The sequence below is a fragment of the Spinacia oleracea genome, chromosome 5 (genome assembly GCF_020520425.1).
Source record: "Spinacia oleracea cultivar Varoflay chromosome 5, BTI_SOV_V1, whole genome shotgun sequence".
Lineage (NCBI taxonomy): Eukaryota > Viridiplantae > Streptophyta > Magnoliopsida > Caryophyllales > Amaranthaceae > Spinacia > Spinacia oleracea.
The window spans coordinates 97053495-97074154 of NC_079491.1; the positions used below are offsets into that span (position 1 = coordinate 97053495).

The window sequence follows — 20660 nt, forward strand, 5'->3', positions numbered from 1 at the left end:
TGTGAAATAGCGACACTGTAGAGCGTCACAATTTGTCCCAAAAAGCGTCACAATGTGCCGCGTTTTTTTGTAGTGTGGGAATAAAAATCGAGGACGACCTCGCCAAAACCATACAGAGCAAACCTACATATAAGACCAACACCTATAATCGGGGTAACACATCCCAAGCCCAAGAAGTCCATGCTGTAGAAGAGGCTCCCGCCCGAAGATACCTTGTAAGATGGGTCCGAGACCGAAAGTTTGCCCCACTCGGGTCAACTTTGGTACAAGCCTTTGAAAGACTAACCAATCAAGGAAAGTTGAGACCTATAGGTCCCACCCGTGACCCTCCTGTCAAAAATAAATATTGGGTGGAAGGTACTTACTACAATTTCCATCAAGGAAATGGGCATGACACTGAAAACTGCTGGACTCTAAAACATACAATCCAGGACATGATAGAGGATGAAGTAATACCTCTCCCTAACGTTGGCAAACCCAACAACAACAAGAGCCCACTCGGCTCTTGTCACATCTCTCTCGACCAACCAGAGAATTTCGACCCCACGGTGTATATTACACCTCAAGGTGCACCACTCGTTGTGGTCCCTATGGATCGAATCGAGAGGGAAGTGTGCGGTGTGTGGAATGATGATGCTGAAGATATTTACCTATCTCAAGTCTCGGGCCAGGACCTCTTCACTGAAACTTGGCCCGGGTATGCTCTCATTGATACCACCTATCAGGAGCCCGAGGTCGACAACCTCACCCGATCCGGAAGGATATACCAACCGGATATTCACCCGCCTCCTATGGACGACATCCCGGTTAGGCAAACTCCTGAGAACGGGCGGCACGCCACCGTCGCGGAAGTCATTGAAAATCCTCTCCTGAAACAACCATCTGAGATTACCATCTGGGATCTTATGTGTACTTCAAAGGAACATCGCCAAAAGCTTATTCGCTCACTTGACCTCATCTCAGTACCCACAGATATCACACCTGACTCATTGGTTAGCCATGTCACGAGGGATGCCGGAGAAAAGGCCATAGTTTTCACCGATAAAGACTTACCCAAAGAGGGGGGTGCTCACAATAAAGCCCTTTACCTAGCGGTTGGATGCAAAGGACAAAACAGCCCCCTAGCGCTCGTAGATAATGGTTCGGCGGTTAATGTCTGCCCATTGCGAACCGCCCGTTGCTTGGGGCTAGGAAACGATGATTTCCAAACCTCCACGCAAGGGGTACGAGCTTATGATAACTCCCGAAGGCCTGTATTGGGAAAAATCAACCTTACCACCACGCAAGGGGCACGCACCACGGAGTTTCAAATTATCGACATCAAGCCCACTTTCAACCTCCCCTTGGGGCGACCTTGGCTCCATGACTTAGGAGGTGTGGCTTCAACCTTGCACCAAATGGTTAAACTTAACCATAACGGGGTAATACTAGAAATCCGCGCCCCTCCTCTCGACGTCAGTTGTACTATGGTTGGAACGGCTGAAACTGCAGATGACCTTTATGGGTTTCAAATGGAAGAAACAATCCAGTTCATCGAAGATTATAATCCAGCATTCCTAGACCCGCATGCATCCTGAGTCATCCCTAGAATGCTGTTAGCTCAAGGCTATTTTCCAGGAACCCCATTGGGCATAAGGAAGAAGGAATGCACATTCCATCCTTTTCCCAACAAATCTACTCCCTTTGGCTTAGGTTATGAACCAACGGAGGAAGATATTGCTGACCGCCTATCTAGGCTACGCCTTAACAAAACGAAAACCACCCTCCTTCCCCCATATCAAAGGACCCTTAACGGGATGTTCGTTCGGGAAGGAGAAGAACACCCATGCTGTGATTTTCCTGAACCCTTCGTTCAGGATGGCTTGCTAAAACCCGGATTTGAAATTTTCCATGACTGCCACACCTTGGATAAGGCACCCCACCTCACCAAGACTAAAACAGCTGAAATATTGGACAACCAGGCTCTGTGGACATTGTTTAACGAGTCGAGGCCTATGGAGGACGAGACTGTGATGACTACCCTAGCTTTACAAGATGAAGGTTTCGATCCAACCCGGTTAATCTCTCCTGCATCAACACTAGAAGAGGTCGAGAACGGATGGGTGAAGACATATCAGTGGGTCAACGCAAAAGGAATGGAATTCAAGATGAGTACCGGTGAAGGACCAAAGTTTTATGAGACTAAACCCCAGGCTTGAGCCACATAGAGCACCATTAGTAAAAAGCGCCTAGTAGTTCTTTAGATTGATAGAAAAAATAATAGAGACTTTAGATGGTCCTCAGGCCCTTTAGAATATGGGTCAGTTTTATTTCAGTGTGTTTTCCTTACTTTCCGAATCAATAAAGGCGTAATATTTCTCCTAAAATTTTATTCTAACACTAAATAAACACCAAATGTACTTGCAAAATAAAAAAAAATTAAAGAGGCGGTCCACTATAGGCCCAACAAACAAATCCCACTCGGTTTTGAAATAATGCCATGAGAATCAATTCCCGAAACCCACAAAATAAACCACACTATCCCATTCATATCCCTAAAACCTAAAACGCCAACCACTGTCAGAACCAATCCATGCAACCTAAAATCAAAGGAAATCAAAAATTTAAAACAATGCAAATGTTACCGAAAAAACAGATTCATAAAACATAGATTCCATCAAACCCTTCACTACCAACCTACCTCCAAAGCCTACACAAAGATCTTCATAAATTCCGCACCCTAACTCCATTTTCAAAACTGTTTTGAGTCACCAATAGAAAAAATTAATCTGGACAAAAATGCGTTTCACGCTAACAGTAAAAAAAGCCTCCGAAATAGCCTCAAAATTAACTTTAGCTACAAAGCAAAATATCAAGGCACAAAAAACGAAATAGAAATAAACGCAAGAACATGTGAAGCAAAAACGTCAAAATTGACCGCCCAAGTTATTTTCAGCGCCCAGGGCTGGACGCCGAAATTTCTAACGCTTCAGCCTGGGCGTTGAAACTCTCTGCCTGCCAAAAGTTTTCTTTTTCGAAAAGTGCTCGTCATTTTATCCGCATACAACGGAAAAATAACGAACACTTGGGGGGTACATTACGTATCCAAATAGGTTTACCAAGAATACAACTATACAAATTGGTCGAATTTTACGCAACCTATGGAAAACGGCAGATGAAAATAATGGCAAATACTTCACTCATTTAATTTGACCAATTAAGTAATATGTTTCCACTTCACGACATACCTACTGAAATCCGGCATACTAGAACTTATTCTAAAACCAGAACTACGCGCGACCTGATTCTGACAAGATACGTAGGCAATCCTTACCAAGGATTCGGTCCAAATAAAAAAATATTCTTTGTGTAAAAAAGTGTTAGACATGTAAAAGAGGAGAAACGAAATGAAAACTAAAAATACGCCTTTATTAAAATATAATAAGAAGGAAATCAAAGTGCTAGGAATAAAAAACAAACACAACTGAAATAAATAAAGGGCACCTACACCCTAGCAAAGAACTACACTACTCTAGCTCTTCCGGATCGTCAAATAAAGTCTTGTAGAGAGCAATGTTAGCAGGATCCACCCCCATAGTCTTCTGCGCTGCCCCAATAACAATCTCCATAAGAACCGGCTCCTGGACACTAACTTCCAAAGATGTCAAGGCTTCAGAAACATTCTCAATTATAGCCCGCTCAGCCTCGAAGGCACAGGCAATGGTGGGAGAAGGATTACTATCATCAACTGGACTAGCCACTGATTCTACAGGCGGCTGAGCCATCCTAACCCATACATTGTTCCGGCGACGATCTCCGCGAGAGCTTGCATTTCTTTTAACAACAGCAGGCCCCTTCATGTTTGGCATCTTTTTAGGCCTGACACTGGAACGGGGAAGAACTTCCTTTCGCTTTCGATCGGGACGAGCTTTCACAGTCTTAAAACTATAGGTACGAGGTCTGGCAGAATCAGGACCCTCATACTTAACACGAATACGAGGTATCAAAAGCTCAGCCGGCTCCCCATTACGAGCCTCGATCCTCACATCTTTGTCATCGGAACTCATCCACAACTTATAGTTTTCAGAAAGACCCACAAACCCATTTGTAGCTACGGCCCAACGCGGGAGACCATCATAATACCTAGCCCACGCTAAGACCCGTGTTTGTGAAAAGGCCGCTACCTTAGGTGGCACCGTATCAGAAAAGGGGATAGTCTGACTTAAACCATATTGACGCATGACTCGGTAAGGGAAAATATAAATGGGACGAGATAGCCCCAACAAAAAACATAAACCGATACATCAGACCCCCCCTGTCATAGTAGTCAAACCCCACCATGGTACCACCCACTTAATAGAACAAATGCCATAAGTAAACAAGGAGGTCCATTCGGCCTCGTCCTGGCCTTGGTGCAAGTATTTTCGGTTACCCAAAGCTATAGGGCGATAATGTTTAGGATCGGCAGGAGCTTCCAAAAGTCTAAGCCGTTCCGCAAGCCAAATCTGCAAAAACAGGTACGATGGAATCAAAAGAATGAAAAGAAAGAAAAAAGGTTCCTGGGGCGCAGTTTCAACGCCCAGGACCAGGCGCCGAATATTCCAGCGCCCAGCCCTGGGCGCTGAAACTTAGCCCCAGGCAGAAAGAAATATGTGCAAAAAAAATACATGTGCGCAAGGAAAAGATCGATTACCTGCAGCAATAGGGGGCTCCCCTTAAAATATTCAGATTTGGCGCCTTTCTTCAGTTCATCCGCACTCAGCAAAGTCTCAGCAACAACCAACAGCATAATAGAATAACAACTTTCCATCTGGCTAATCAAGTGGATCAACCTTATGTCACCGAACTCACCATTATTATTCGTCAGCAAGTAATGATTCAACAAGCAAAATACAAGGGCTCGAATGTTCAATTTTTGTTCGGTCATATTTTTACTAGGCCTAAAGTGATGTGTTACAAGTTTCGCCAAGTTAACCTTATCATCTACAACAATTTCAGCAAACATGTTATCATCTAGACCTAGGAAAGCCCTTATGGTTGTTTTACCCTCTTCAATAGTGCCAGGGGTAACAGGAGTAGCATTAGTAGGATAACCAAGGATCGCAGCAAATTCATCAGGCAAATGACATGTTTCATTGCCCCGAAAGGAAAAAACATGATGATCGGAGTCCCAAAAGTTTAGGGCAGCATGCAGAAAATTATAATCAATATTAATTTGTTGTAAACCTAAAAGTGCCTCTAAGTGGTATTCTTTTAAAAAATCTTTTTCTGTGGGAGTAAGGGCTCGTAGCCAACGCCTAACAGTCCGTTGGAGTGAGAAAGTAGGGATCGACATGGCAAAAGTAGTAAATAATTAGAGCACAGCAAAAAGAGAGAAAGAATTTGAGAGTGATGGAAAATAAGGACGTATCTAGCCCCTATATATAGCTGAACGCACCCAATAACATCCTGATCCCATTCGGAAACGTGTTTAGAAATCCGAAAATCAAATATTACCAGGAAAGAACTTTCAGCGCCCAACCCTGGGCGCCGAAATGTTTAACGCCTGGCCTTGGGCGCTGAAAATGCGGCCCAAGGCCCAGATTTCACAAAACACGGAACAGGAAAGGACTTAAGACCGTGTTGCTAAAACACGAGGCCCTATTGCAAGTAGGATTAAGCCCAAAGCACCTTTAGCTCCCAAATAAGCAAAAAAATATATATAAAAACTTAGTTGAAACTTAGACTCGTCTCAGAAAACGCTCATGTACACTTTCCAAAAAAAAAGCAAGTTAAAAATCATGGTCATTCTTCGAAACACCAAAAATATGTCGTCAAGTCATTGGTTTTCCAAATAGAAAATGACTGTCTGTCAAAGGGATAATCCGGGCCAAGCCAAAACCGGATGTCGCCTGAAAACTAAAAGTCGCACTCCACGGCTTCGCTAAAATAGCACACTACTATAGGAGGTCGCTCGCACATACGAGCATGACCCCAAACATGATTACAAGATGCAAAAAACAACCGACGAGCCCCACCGCTTGGGGGCTTGCAAAAAAATGGACTCCAACAAGGAGCGCGCAATCAAAATCACATTCCCAGACTGCGCCACACACCATATCATGTTTGGATATCGCAAAAAAAATATATTGTTAAACAAAAATATACACAGTGTGGACCCACTCATAGGACACGTCTAATCAAGAAATATTACGACCCACCAACAGGTTGTAATCACAAAAGCCAATCTACATAGGTAAAATAAGAAATTCAAAATGGGCTCGCCCACCCTCAGCGGGCGGGGTCTGCGTCACTAGCCGCGCAGGTCCTCAGTTTTCGAAAAATAAAGTCTTCAAATTTAAAATAGGCTCGCCATCTTCAGCCGGCGGGGTCTACGTCACAAACCGCGTAGGTCCTTATTTTCAAAAAACAGATTCGTCCACTTCTATCGGACGGGGAGTCCACCCTCAGCGGACAGGCTCGCCCACCTTCAGCGGGCGGGGTCTGCTTCACTAACCGCGCAGGTCCTTAGTCGCTGCAGCGATAACTTTTTTGGTTTTCCCTTTTTCCAAAAATTAAAGGATTGGTTTTCCCTTTTTCCAAAAATTAAAGGATTGGTTTTCCCATTTTCCAAAAATTAAAGGATTTGTTTTTCCTTTTTTCCAAAAATTAAAGGATTGGTTTTCCCTTTTTCCAAAAATTAAAGGATTGGTTTTCCCTTTTTCCAAAAATTAAAGGATTGGTTTTCCCTTTTTCCAAAAATTAAAGGATTGGTTTTCCCTTTTTCCAAAAATTAAAGGATTGGTTTTCCCTTTTTTCCAAAAATTAAAGGATTGGTTTTCCGTCTTTCCAAAAAAGAACGATGTGCTGGATTTTCCTTCGTTTTACGTCCTATAAAAACAAAGGGGTTTTCTCATTTAGCTAGCCTTGAAAATGAGAATCTTTAAAAACGTTTTACCTCGTGAATGGGCTTGGCCAGGCCCAATTACACATTACAGCTTTAATTTCGAAAACATCTGTAGTTACTCCCAATGACAAAGTGAGGGAGTTTCTACGCACCTTTAGATCCTTCCAATGACAAAGTGAGGAAGTTTCTATACTATCAGTTGACAAATCCCAATGACACGTGAGGGATATGTCGACACTTCAAGTGATGACCCTTAAGTCAAATGTTATCACTCGGGGGCTCGTGAGACCCTCGCAAAACAGGTCACATACACCATGGCTTGTGTGACGCACTCCGTCTAATACTTTGACCATCGTCTTACTCCAAGACTCAATCAAAGTAGGGGCTAACTGTAGACACCTACTTTTGTCCCCATTCCCGCAAGGGAAAGGTTCGATGATGAAAGCATAAAAACTCCACTTGACAACGCATCTCCTATAAAATAAACGAATCTCGATTCCCCATTTCATTTCACCCGAAACCTGCTATTTATGGAAACCTGCTAAAAATAGTAATTGCCGTAAAAGGTAGCTTCTAAAAGTGGCAAATCATAAAGGATAGAAACCTGTCAGAATTAGGTGTTGCATTCCAACATAAATCCTAAATGAGATAGAAAACCGCGAGAATCCTATTCATAATAGGATTCGGAAATAAGAGTCACGTATTAATTAAAATCCTAACGAACCTAGAGTTCGTAACGGGCCCAGACGCATTCCGTCATAAAATTGATACGCGCTAAAAGACTCGAATTAATCTCAAACTCTACGGATTTTAGAAATCCGAATCTGACTAAACAAAATTGCCCAGACCCTATTTTCAACGCCTGGCTCTGGGCGCCGAAATCTTCGGCGCCCAGGCCTTGGCGCTTAAAATACCTGGGTACGTCTCTTTTCCTAATTCTTTGTGGATTAGAACTCTGCAATTCTATCTTTCCACGAACTCTTCCCTATAAATAGACCCCTAGTTTCGACGTGAAACAACACACAACAACACATAATTATATTCTGAGTATTGACTCCAACCCTTAGCCTAAGCCTCTCGCTGCGAAACTGTTCACGCGTTCTGTCGCAATCGATCCATAAATCGAACAGAACGTATCCTGTCCCATTATTGAGATTCGTTAAATAAAAAGGAGAAATAGCAAAGTCAAAGTGGTTAGTTTTCTGAGAACCGTGACGCACCTCTCAAGGGTGCGTCGTAATGTGTCCCTTTTCAATGATTTAACTGCTTTCCTCACCCTTTTTATGAACTGTTAAACTAACCTAATCTGATTGTTCTATCACGCCTAATAAATATAACATTTTTGGGAAATCGGATTATCATGCTAGGTCCCTTAATGCTATTTAAATAAGATAATCACGATCGAATTAGTATTATATGTTGCATATTGCTAAAATCAACTCAGATTAGTTTAATAGTTAACGCATGTCCCTTCAATTATTTATGCTGAGCTAGTAAGGATATCCTGCCTCTGGAGTTATCGACGAGCGAATTACTCCTCTCGGTAGTTACAGTCCCCCGAACCCTCAATCTCTACCTTGCGGGTGTATATTGAGAGATCCCCACACCAGGGATCACAAGGGAACCTACGGCCGTCGTGGTCAAACATAATTGCACTCCCTTTATGTCACGATAACCGGGTTTTGTCAGTTTTTCTCATTGTCGTTAAAAACTGAATGGAGACTCCTACATTACTAGTCAATTGGGTGTATACTCACAGGAAATCCAATTACAGTTGATTGAATAAAAAGAATCGTCACACCCACGAGGGACAAGGTCACGCATGAGCCTCGCGCTTTTTCGACCCCCTCACACACGGCTAAATGAAAGAGCTTCGCTCGGTTGGCCTTCCTCCGCTGACGAATGCCTTCTTTCTCTTCTCTGAAGTCTACAACAAACAAGTGGGAGAGGCAGGATTCGAACCTGCATAGAAAAACTTCAACAGATTTACAGTCATTCGCTTTTAACCACTCGGCCACTCTCCCCTTCCCGGGCCGAGGACCTCCTCAATGGGTTCTAAGAAGGAGGCGATTTGTTCGCTGAATCAATCAATAAGCTTATTGAGAAACGAATACTATTCGCTTAGCTAGCGTTCCGGGGGAATCGAGTCATTTAGTCAGTTCATAACAATCTCTGTAAAGCAAGGGGCAAAGCATCGTAGACAGCTTCCCTCTCATGTAGTAGTCGGCCTTCTTCCCTAGCCCCCCTTTGTCGCTTCTGGCGAAGCTGCGAGCCTACTTAAATAACTAAGCCTAGTCTACAAAAAAAGGGCTACAGCAAGCAAGCTTTTGGTATGAATAAAGCGAAGCTTTTGGAAAGTGAGGAAGAAAAACCAACCCAAAATTTGGATCACGATTCTGCTAATTTAGAAACGAAGTAGAAGGACGGGGGTCGCTAGGTCAGAAAAGCGAGAACTATAAATTTTCCCCAAGTAGGATTTGAACCTACGACCAATCAGTTAACAGTCAATCGCTCTACCACTGTGCTACTGAGGAACAACGGACTTAAGGAAGCCGACTCTCGTTCTTTGGACTAACCTATGACCTAAATGGGTTCGTCACTTTTTTCACATACACCGGGGAAAAGGTTACGATAGCAAGCCTCTCCCCTTCCGGAGAGACTCTAGGACAAGGGGGCGGCAGTCAACCATCCACTCTCGAGATTCATATTGATCAATCGATCTCCGCGTCCTTCCAGTTCGCTAAGTAGACCCACTCTACCAAAGGTAGAACTTTTCCTGCCAAAAACAAGAGACTGACTTCTCATCCTAGGAGTTCGCAGGTATGATAGAGTCTCCTCTCTGTCTCTCCGAGTTTATACTACTAAGTATCTGCTTTTCAATCATAGAATCGATTTCGATCAAGCTGAAAAAGCCCTTTCTATCTTATTAAAGGAGTATCTGACCCGAAATCTTCTAATAAGCGACTACATACCCAAATCTTCGCTTCATTCTTAATGCACTAAGCGAGTAAACAAAAGCTTCTAATAAGCTTTAGCTTTAAAACAAGCAGGGGCTGAGCATGTAATTAACCTAAAGCTCGAAGTTGAGCTTAAGCGATCGGAAAGAAGTCGCTTAAGCGAAGCTTTCGGTAGTTGACTCCCTAAAGCTCGAAGAGGTTTTGAGCTTATGCGAAGCTTTTGGTTTGTAATAGCGAAAGCTATGCTTTTGGAGAGTTGCGCTAACGCGCTTTGGTCCGAAAGCTTCGCTTCATTCTTAATGCACTAAGCGTGTAAACAAAAGCATAGCTTTTGCTATTACATTCCCTGCAATCAAAGTCAAATTCGAACCAATCTATAGTAAGGGGACCTTTCCATAAGTTTCTCGCTTGTTAGTCAAGCTAAAGCTTGCATAGGATATTGGTTGGAAGAAGGGCAGTTTTGGAACCCTATACAAGGTGCTGCTCTCGATCTCGCTCGGTGGTGCCCTTCTCGATGATTGTTGACTCAACATTGATTTCGTCCTTGAGTGCCAAACCTCCCTCAATCGAGTAAAGTAATTCGCTATCGGAAATTGTTCCGCCGCCTATCTCATACCATGCTTCTTGTTTCTCCGAATTGGTTCCTAGTGTCAGTCAATAAAGATTCACCATTAAGAGAGGGAAGAGACTTTACTTTAGGTTAGGCCGATCTCGTCATTCACGCAATTTCCTCGGCCATCAATCGATCGCACGAGTACGCATCCAGTCAGCACATAGCGAACGAAAAAAGCGTTCATCTTGGATTATTTTCCTGAATCCAAATTTCTATCATGATAGCATGCCTATTCATCCGGTCAAAGTCTCCACGGCCTTTTCCTTCTACTGACAGGTCATGGGCAAAGACCTTCTTTTACACGTCCTCGAGGGCAGCATTCATTCATCACGAGTTTCTTTCGAGGACATGGTATTTTTTCTTGGTGTTGTTTAATAGATGTCGAGTGCCACCTTTGCCTGACAGAGAATCTCCATTTGCTCTAAGTGGGCGAGCAATTGCATTGCCTTATGTTAGGTTGGTTGTTCAAAAGACTTTCTTTTTACCCCCTAAGCTTCGCATAAGCGGCTACATACCTTGCATTTTCAAATTTTTGAAAGCCCAGACTCATTCTTATAGAGTCCTATTTCAGGTGCAAAGCCTTTTCAATAAAGACCTTTTTCCATTTCTCATTTTTTTTGAAAGAGGGAGTTGACTCGCTAAAGCTCGAAGAGCTTAAGGTAGTTTACTTGCTAAAGCTCTTCGAGCTTTTGAGCTTAAGCGAAGCTTTTGGAAAGATTAAGCGATCGGAGCGAAGTTTTTGGATAAGCGCTATGTATTGAGTAAAGGGAGGGTTTGCTAAAGTGATTCGGTCGGTTCCGGTTTGCCTGCTCTCCTCATAGTCCATTAGTGGGTAGGGTGGTTCTTTCCTGAAGTTCTCTAAGGCCTCTGGTCTTGAATCTGGATAAAAGGAATATTGACCTAGGGGGTGTTTCTACAGAAGTGGCTTGTGACATTCAGAGTATTGTGCATATGGATGTGTGTTCTTTGCCCTTTAAGTACTTAGGGGTTTATCTGCTAAAAAGCTCAACTTCAGTGAATGCAAACCATTAGTTGATAAGATTGTTGGCAGAATCAGGTCTTGGTCTGCTAAATGACTTTCATATGCTGGTAGAATGCAGCTAGTTAAATAAGTTCTTACTGTCAAGCCTACTGGACCTTTTGCCTAAGAAAGTCTTAAGAGAGATTCAAAGATGCTGCAGGTTGTTCCTTTGGACAGGGTCTGATAACCCTTCTAAAAAAGCTCCTATATCCTGGGATCAAATGTGCAAGCCAAAAACAGCAGGTGGGCTCAATTTGAAAGAGTTAAGCACTTGGAACAAAGCTGCAACAACAAAGCTCTTTTGGTTGCTATGAAGAAGGAGAAATTGTGGATTAAGTGGATACCTACTATGTGAAGAGGAAAGATATCTGGAGTATGAACATCCCTCCAGGCCTGTCTTGGATGTTCAAAAAGATTCTGGGGAGTAGAGATGTTTTGGGAGATTATGCTGGTGCTCAGGCCTTTTTTCATCAAGGTCAGTTTGTTATTAGCAAACTGTATAAACGGGATTTTGCTCCTGTTCTATGGAAAAGGTTGCTGTGTAACAACAATGCCAGCCCTAAGAGCATTTTCATCCTTGCCATCATCTTAGAAAACCTTTGTAGCTCAGATAACCCAGATAGTTGAACCAGTGACATATGCTCAGGCATGTAGAGAGAATAACTGGATACTTGCAATGGAGAAAGAGTGAGAGGCCTTGGACAAGAACAACACTTGGGATATTGTTGATTTACCCAAGGATAAGAAGCCCATTGGATGTAAATGGGTGTTCAAGGTGAAATTGAAGGCTGATGGATCAATTGAGAGGTTCAAGGCAAGGTTGGTGGCAAAAGGATACAACCAAAAGTATGGGATCGATTTCGAGGAGACATTCTCACCTGTGGTAAAAATGGCTACAATCAGGAGTGTCATTGCACTAGCTGCAAGCAAAGGCTGGAAATTCAATTAGACGTGAACAATGCTATCCTCCATGGTGATTTGCATGAGGAGGTTTACATGAAACTTCCGGAAGGTATTCCGAACCCAGGAAACAAAGTGTGTAGGCTGAAAAAGTCCTTATATGGACTAAAACAAGCAAGCAGACAGTGGTTCTCAAAGTTGACTCAAGAATGGAAGATGCAAGGGTTTGAACAATCCAAGAATGATGACTCTCTTTTCATCAAGAGATCTGGTTCTGACATAACCTTGGCAGCAGTGTATGTAGACGACATGATTCTCACTGGAACAGATCATAAAGTCATCTCTGATCTCAAATCTCACTTACACAAGACATTCAGCATCAAAGATTTGGGTAGTCTGCATTACTTTCTTGGAATTGAGGTTGGATATTCTTCGGATGGAAGAACTGTGACTCAAGGAAAATTCACTAATGAGCTTCTACATGATAGTGGCTTAGAGGATTTCAAACCTGTTGCAACTCCTTTGCCCCTACACTTGAAGTTCTCACTTGATGAAGGTGAATTATTTGCAAAACAGAAAAGAACAGATGCTTGATTGGTAAACTTCCTTTTCTGGTTAACACCAGACCTGATTTAGCATACACTGTGCAGACTTTAAGTCAATTTATGCACCAACCAAGACAACCACACTATGATGCCTTGGTTCATACTCTCAGATACATCGCTGCAACTGCAGGGCAGGGAAGAAAGTGGAAAGGCAGTGATGAATTGAAATTGCAGGCCTTTTCCGATTCTGACTGGGCATCTTGTCCTGATACAAGGAGATCTGTGACTGGTTATTTTATGATGCTTGGCAACTCTCCCATAAGTTGGAAGTCAAAGGAGCAACCTACTGTGAGTCATTATCTGAAGCCGAATATAGGGCGATGGCTTCTGCTGCCTCTGAAGTTGCCTGGTTAGTCAGATTGCTTGAGGAGATTGGAGTCAAAAATGGGAAACCTATCACGCTCCATTGTGAGAACCAATCAGCACTCTACATTGCAAAGAACCCAGTCTACCATGAGCGCACTAAACACATCGAAATAGACTGCCACTTTACACGTGAGAAAGTTCTGGAAGGTCTGCTTCAGATGACATACTTGCCAACTAAATTGCAACTTGCTGATATACAAGGTTATGCCATCACCACAGTTTTGTCTACTCAAGTCCAAGCTAGGCATGTCTGATACAAGCCCCAGCTTGAGGGGGGGTGTTGAATCACCTAGTCCAATCCAGTAATGTTGATTGGGTCAGCCCACAAGTCGTAACAACTTTCGGTTACGAACCCGCCAGCTCAGCTCTTTGTCTTAGAGAGTTTGTTAGATGAAATTAGTTATTACTGCTCATATTAGTAGTTGTAATATTCATTCATCATCATTATCTTCTCTGTAATTTTGGGACTCTCTCTCTAAAAAGAATGATGAACTGAGCTTGAGCTTGCTTTAATGGCGAACTGAGTTTTCGTTTCTCTGCTTCTTTTCTTCTTGCTTTTACTCTAAAAAGAATGATGAACTGATTGTAAAGAAGAAAGCCCATTCCACAACCCTTTCCTATCCTCTATGGTATGTAAACCATAAATAGCAGAGAAGAAAAAAGAAAGATCCCCATTTTAGTCTTTAATCTCACAATGAACAAATTGTTCATGTTTTTGAAGAATAATTAGATCAATTTCATTGTAATGCCAATCCAAAGTCTACCTCTACTATAGTGCTCATAATTGGCTATCCATTTCCAATGCCTACCAAATTTCCTAGTAATTGCATCAAACTTATGAGCTTTAACTCTAGTTTCACAAAGAACCATAACTTTAATATTCATTTTTTTGACTCCATTTTTCACCTCAGTATGTTTTAGAGACTCATTAAAGCCTCTAATATTCCAAGTGCACAAAAGTGACTCCTCAGGCATGGGCGGTAGGTAAGGAAGCTTTTTTCTCAAGTTTGACATTTTATAAAGAATGCTATTGCCATGGCTACATTGAACCAGGCACACAGTCAACTTTTGACTCGCTAGGGGAGCTTTATATTCAAAATTGAAAGAAAGCCAACAAAAAGAAGGCACGTCGATATCGGCAAGAGAAGAAAATGATAATAGATGTGTCAAACCTAGAACCAACAGAGCATTCTAACAGCAGCCTACTCGTGAAAAGAGTCAATTGGCCATCATTTGCACATCGATACGTGCCTGCTAATGCTCCTTCTTGGTCACAAAAATCAACTGGCTCTACCTGTGCTCTCGCTTCGGGTTCACTGAGGTAGGACACTAGCTCTCTTTTTAGGCTTTTAGCGCATCAGTATGTGAGTTGCTTCTTTCCTTTCTTTAGACTATAGCTCGCTCCCTCCGTCCACTAGAGAGACATGCGAAGCCATAGAGGAAAGTCTAAGTGCAGTTCCTATTGAGTCAGATTGGGTAATTAGGGGAAACCTTTCAGACTTAAGATCTTGCTATACATATTCGAAGTTCAGTTCGTTCCTATAGCATCTCATTGTGGGCATCTTGCTTCGAGTACATTCAAAAGGGAAGGTGTCCGTCAAAGAGAAAAGGAAGTAGACTTCACTTCTTTCACAAACGGAAACAGCTGAGTCTCTTCCTCCAACCGGTAAAGCAGGAAATGGAAATCAAGTAAGAAAGGAAGTCAAGCAGTAAAGGTATAGAAAAGCAAAAAAGGAATCAGGAAAGGCATACTAATACCACTAATTCAGTCTAATTGGTCTTAAGCTAGAAAGCCAGGGGCGAGGAAAAAAGTCAGGATTTTGGGATATACATAGCTATAAAGGTAGCAAAGATCTACCAGGGATTTTGATAGCTCCACGAAATTCGCCCACCCTTTCACAAAGAAGCACCCCGGTACGATTCATTTCCATGGTGCTCCCGAATCCAAGGAAAGAGTTGGGATCAACAGGGAATATCCCTGCAATCACAGGTAAGCTAAGCTGTAGTCTTGAATGTGCGGGCAAAAGGCCCTCCGACAAAGTAAGCATCTTTGAGACTTCTCATTGCATGAGGAATGAAAGGGAAAAAGGGGAGATTTTATGGGCAGGGGAATCATAAAATAAAGGGTTCTCGCTCAATCTGATCTTTATTCAGTGCCAAGACCTTTCTTTATTATAAGAATTAGTGAAATTCGATACATTAGATTCTTAAGCTTCAGAACGAAGATGGTGAGTTCACGTGGGTATCTCCCATCTCCTGTAGCCACCTTGTTCTCTGTCAGTTCATAAAGTGTCTGACACAGACGCAAAGTCATGACAACCAGACTAGACTAATAACGTTACAAGCAGCGCAAGGAAAAGTCTGAACGCTTTCCGCAAAAATGCTGTTAGTTAGCCCCCTTCGACAAGAAGTGGGAAAAACGGGGAGTGAGTTCATAAACAGGACTCTTTTGAACCGCTTCCTGCTTCTTTGCTCGGTTTCATAGTCCAATCTAAAGCCTGTGAGGCTGGAAACTTCTACAACAATCAACCATAGATATTCCCATCACCACAATCAAAGTAAACGATATAGTAAATGGATAATCCCCCTTTAAATGAAATAGGTTGACTCTCGTTCCATGCTCAAGGGCTAAAGCCAGTCGTCCTTCTGAAAGATCCTCTTCTACGGCTCAAGGTTCAAGCTAAATCAAGTTCCTTTTCTCACTTAAGCGGATACTCAAAGTCAAATCAATGCTTTAAGGAAAGACTTCCCAGTGCAGTCAAGCAAGATAGGATTCTCAACAGGATAAGTTCCGTGGACAAGGCGAGCTAGCATCGGTGCTTTCCTTCCGTGCTGTGCCGTAGGTCAATTAAATTCTTTTTTTCAGCACGAAACGAAGTCGCTTAAGCGAAGCTTTCGGATTTGTAATAGCTAAAGCTTTTGGAGAAGTCAGTTCTTGAGAAAGAAATCTCAAAGAGAACCCACAAGAACAAAGAAGGGCGGGTATCGAAAGGGGCGGCAGATCTGGGAGAATCCTTTGTTCCATAGCTCTGGGGCGCTAGAGCATATATAGGCCCAAGGGGAAAAGTCCTCGGTACGTCACTCAAAGCTTAAGCTCAACTCAAACCAGTAGCTCAAAAGGGCTTAGTCGGGCTCAGAAGCAAGTGAAAAGTTCATATGGTTACCTTGTTCCTCCTTACCTTATTCTTAAAGATGCTCCTTACTCATTATAAACCACACAATAAGGGTTGTAATAGCTAAAGCTATGCTTTTGGAAAGAACAAAAGGCAGGGACGAGTGTAACTTCTAGAATATGCAGGACCGTTTCTACAGGCAAAGTGACTTTGACCAGTATCATGAGCTATCGAGTCTTATACTAAAAAACAAGCCTACGGGGTTTGGGTCTTTTTCTCCCATTGAGACCTTAGGAAGAGAAATCCAAAACAAGCAAAAATCCCGAGAAAACGCTCACTTTTTGAATTTGAACCAACTTAGATTAAACTGGTGCGGATAATCCGACAACCCATGCAAAGGCAAGAGAAAAACCTCTTTCCATGCTGTCCTTGCTTGATAGATTGGTAGATAGATGCCATACTGGCTTAGTTACTTCGCTGGATATTGAGTTCAAACTCATTTGAATGAACGAGAAACCCTATCTTACTGATGTCATCCACTAGAGGATTGGAAGGCTAAAAGTCATTACTAAAATGTTGTGATTAGGAATACTCATGCTCAAGGTATTCACTGCTCTGTCACTGATTTGAATTCTGAGAAAGTTTTTTGCATTCTATGCTTTCAATACTAATGAGTTGAGAACTGGTTTGTGGGAATTTCTTTCTGATGTTGCTAGTGCCTCTAGTGATCCTCTTCTTATTGGTGGTGATTTCAATGCTATTCTTAGTGCTGAGGATAGGCTTCATGGAAGTCCTTTTACTGAAAGTGACATCAAAGATTTCTCAGATTGTCTTCAGATGAATGATCTTACTCCTATTAGAATGGTTGGAAATGCTTTCACTTGGTGTAATAACCAATCTGAGGAGGATATGATCTATTCTCTTATTGATAGATATGTGGCCAATGCTTCTTGGTTTACTGAGTACTCTTCTATTGTTGTTGAGGTGATGGAGAGGATGGTTTCTGATCACTGTCCTCTGGTCTTGCATTTTTATGCTGTTAATGTGGTCAGAAATACTCCTTTCAAGTTTCTTAATGCTCTCACTGATCACACTGACTTCCAAACTATTCTAAGCAATTGTTGGCATCTAAATCTGCATAAGAACAAGATTTTGAACATTTGGTATAGACTGAAGTAGCTTAACACAAATCACTTTAAGAACACAGCTTTGAAGCTTGCTACTATCAGAGCTGATTTAATTAATATTCAAGGGAGACTGGCTGATGATAACACAAATGATGATCTTATTGCAGAGGAAAGAAGAAAGCTTCAGGAGCTTGAAAAATGGAGTTTGATAGAGGAGGAGAAGTCTCTAAAGCGAAGCTTTTTGTATGTAATCGCTAAAGCGAAGCTTAAGCATGTAAACAACCTAAAGCTCGAAGTTGAGCTTAAGCGAAGCTTTTTCCTATATTCATTCTAAACTAAAAAGAATACGAGCCAAAAGCTTCGCTTAAGCGACTACGTTCCTTTCTTAACTCTTGAATTGGAAGGGGAGGCCCTGAAGAAAAGACTCTGTACAGGGTTCAACATCTTCTTTTTAGGTTGTGAATAGAGTCTTAGCGCCTTAGTATGATAAGGGCATCTTTCATGCAAATAAGAAGATTGAACTCTGTCTTTCGGATCCAACCTCCAGAGTCAGTCAAGTTTTTGATAGAACTACTCGTTAGCGGAAATCCTACTTTAGAGGAATCAGTAGGGTCTTCACACCCCGCCTTAGAAAGAAAGAGGCTAAAGTTTCCTGCGAAAGACCTCTTGATCTTAGACTTTGCACTGCAAGGTAGTTTACTTAGTGCTTGCAAAGCATTTTTGTTTTTACTTTCAAACTTTCAGAAGCTGGTACCAGATTCAATTCTTTTTTACTTGACAAAAAATCCACAAAAAGTAAAGCCTAGCTCGACCGAAAGAAAAGGGTAACAGCGGAGTCGTCGAAGCGAGAGGAAAGTAATCTCTCAACTGTAAGGAGAGGATAGAAAGTTCCATGTCTGAGAAGGAAAGGATATCTTGGGAAGAAGATATGTGTGGCCAGTACACTGTCAATCTGTTCTCGTACTGTAAAGAAAGATGAATGGCATACCAGTTGGATCTTATTTCCAGGGAGTGAATGGAACCTATCCTTTAAAGTACAGCCAGTAATTGTCAGTCAATTTCGGAGCGGAGAAGTTCTAAGTTAGAACATATCCCGATGTCAAGGTACTTTAAAAACTTTCAAAAGTAAGCAAGTCTTTCCGGGAAAGCACGGGGCGAAAAGGCTAACGAGAAGGAAGCGTTGATGTTGGTCCTTTTGCGGCCGAGCCTCATTCGAGTAAGGGAATGATAATTTTCTATTCCCGTTCATCATAGGTTTGACCTCAGTCCCAGTAAGGGCGGTAAGATTGCTCCACAATCTTCTGAACCTCACTCATGTGTGCTTTGCAGCCTTCTTGATGTAATCTTTTTTCATCAATTTTGGAACTCTGTTGGCCCTGATGTTATTAATTTCTACCAATTCTTCTTTTATTCATCAAAGCTCATCCTATCAGGTTTCTTCTCGTCTGTCTTTCCGAACCAGATCTTTTCGGGAACTTCAATCGCAATCGTCATAATCATCTCTAATAGAGCCATCTTTAGTTTCTAAAGCTTCAAGATAGTTGTCTTCCAGATAGGAGGAAGCTCCCATAAGTCTATAGCCAATCTCGATGAGAAGGAGATCATAAATATTGGCTTGAGTAAACCATGTTCAACAAAGAACCTATAATTATCTTGAATTTCAACCAAACACTGTTGCTCGGAAAGGCCTGACCCTGCAGCATGTTCATTAGATCACACAGTCTCTGAAAACCAATCAGGACTAATTACAATATTAAAAAATTATATGTTACTTGAACTTAACGTAACGATGATACATTTCGCTTGTTGGATTACTAAAATATCCACCAGATAGATCTGACAGGGTTCTAGGGCCTTCTTTACGGGTGCTGGTCCAATCAAGATGCATACCATAGGGAGGTTTAGCATGACCGGTAGTAACGATATTTCAAATTCACATCCGGCATAGAGATTGCTCGGAATAGAATAAGCTCCTTTCTTCTTCTTAACAGCAAAATCGTCGCTTGCTTTGATGAAAGAGATCACCTCCCGGTCTGCCAAAAATGAAGCTAAAATCCGATAGTATACATTTTCTCCTTTTCTTTTTTGGGAGACTTCTTATTACCACCCTCTGTCTCCATTGCCGGAGATTTGCTATGTAGCACGTGATGCGCTTTCGATTTCCAGTTGCTAGAAAACTTTCTTCAATCTGATTAATCCGAAGATTAAGGGGATAGGGTCCACAAAAGTGAAGAACTATTGAAGAGAACAGTGCGTCGGCAGGAGAAGAAGTCGCTAAAGCGAAGTTTTTGGATTAGGTTGTTGTTTTCAAAATGATCCCCGAAACATCAAGTGGCACAACATCCGTAACCGGAAGAACATGAATCACCCCACCGGAAACCAGTTCCCTTGTGGTTAAACAAAAAACTTCCTCTTCCCTGGTCCCTATACCCCAACCGGCATAAGCACTCGTAACTGCTTCATTTTTCACATAAACAGGACTTTTTTTTCATTATATAAAAAAATAACCCTACCCCATGCTCCTGTTTAGCCAATTCCGATCTTCCTCGATAGGTGAGCATTCCCATTATTCTTTCTACTCGCTCCAGCTACGATTGTTTTATCGGTTTTTTCATGAAATGCCCCTGAGGTTTCACGAAATTCACCAAATACTCCTGCGTGTTTCAAAATACATAGTATACCCCTATTTATCCGTACTGTTCATTAAATGCACCTGTACTTAACGGACGTTAGCCTGCCGTTAGCTGTGTTTTACCATTTTACCCTTAATTCGTATTTAGGGCGATTAAGGATGAAAAACCTTAAAGAAAATCAAAAAAAAAAAACATCTTCTTCTCGTCTCTCATCTCCCCTGTTCTTCTTCCTTCAATTCTACTCAAATGCTACAAAATCTGGGTGTTCTTTGGGTGAATTCACGACAAAAAGGATATTTGACGCGATTTCGATCTCACCCCCAATTCATCAATGGCAGATTCACCTCAAATTACTCAGAAGCACAAACATGGGTATTTTTTCGTACTGTTCGGATGTTTGACGCGATTTCGATTTCACTCACAAACTTTCTTTCTCCTCCACTCAACCAACACCACTTCT

General features: G+C 42.0%; 1 non-coding gene across 1 annotated transcript; it reads right to left on the reverse strand.

Moving 5' to 3' along the window:
- Nucleotides 1–9327: 9327 nt before the first annotated feature.
- TRNAN-GUU (transfer RNA asparagine (anticodon GUU)) lies at nucleotides 9328–9399 on the reverse strand. The gene has a single exon. It is a non-coding gene; the product is annotated as a tRNA-Asn (tRNA).
- Between the last annotated feature and the right edge of the window lie 11261 nt (nucleotides 9400–20660).